Consider the following 1,308-nt stretch of genomic DNA (forward strand, 5'->3'; position numbering starts at 1 on the left):
ACCGGCCGAGGTTGCTTAGTGGCTATGCTGTTGGGCCGCTAAGCACGAGGTCACGAGATCAAATCCCGGCCATGGTAACCGCATTTCGATGAGGGCGAAGTGAGAAAACACCCGTGTACTTAGATTTAGGTGCACGTTAAAGAACCCCGGGTGGTCAAAATTATTCCGGAGTTCCACACTACGGCGTGCCTCATAATCAGATCGTGGTTTTGGCACGAAAAACCCCATTATTTAATACTCTTCCTCGAGAAATACGCCCTTTCTAAAAAGGCAGAGGCGCCGTGGAATTAATTTGCACTACAAAGTGCCTACTCATAATACATGTACGCCAGAGTGAATGGATGCACATTTGTTCCAACATGAACAAGCTTCGATAGCATGTACACGAGAGTATGAAGACTGGGAGAACTAGGTGTTTGAGGGCATAATGACGACTTCACGAATAACGATATTTCAAACAAAGCTCAATGTATTCGTTCCAATACTTTTTTTACGTTGTTTCTTTTACCGCTGTTCTCTAGGACTGTTGGCTAAAACCATCTTCAGTCTGTGACTGAACTTGGCTTAGATGGTGGCTGTATGCTCGGATCATGTAGTGAGAGTTGATGTTGAGCATGGTTCCACATCAGCCGCCTTTAGTGCATTTTTCCGCATTGTGTGACTGTCTCAGTGACGATACTCGTACATAGCAGTGTAGCAAATTGACATTGGGAACTAGGACACCCTATTCAGGGTGACGTGGCCAGGAAAGTTCGCAGCCAGCCACTCTTTGATAGCGCAGGCTTTGTGGGAGCAAGGAAATGTATTAGTTAGGAGTGTTGCCTCTTGATATCGTGCACAGAAAGCATGAATGTTCCATCTGCCACTTGGTGCTGCTCGGTAGTGGACATAACTTCCTTTTCGCGATTCTGACTTATCATGGCCTTAGCCTGATGGAGAAACTCAACCGCCTGAGTGGCGTCTGAGTATTGCTACCGCTTATTTCTCTTTGTCACACTGTCTCATAACTCACAATTGGCTATAGTCTGTTTTCACCTAAAGCACCTAAAAAAAAGAAAGAAATGACGGCGGCAATTAAGGACATGTCGATGTCAAAGTCGCTGTGGTCTGCATGTGTAAGGTGACTAGGACAGCGTACGGATTCATCTCCTGTGTGATACTGCATGCTGATGCCGCGGAATAAAAGGGCTAGATATGACAAAATGGTTGGTCAAGACAAATATGAGCGCATAAACTGAACGGTGACGTCTATGGCGATTCGCAGCCGTGTTTCCCTTCGTGCATCGGGTATATGCAGCACCGGAAAAA

The sequence above is a fragment of the Dermacentor variabilis genome, chromosome 4 (genome assembly GCF_050947875.1).
Source record: "Dermacentor variabilis isolate Ectoservices chromosome 4, ASM5094787v1, whole genome shotgun sequence".
NCBI classification, from domain to species: Eukaryota; Metazoa; Arthropoda; class Arachnida; order Ixodida; family Ixodidae; genus Dermacentor; species Dermacentor variabilis.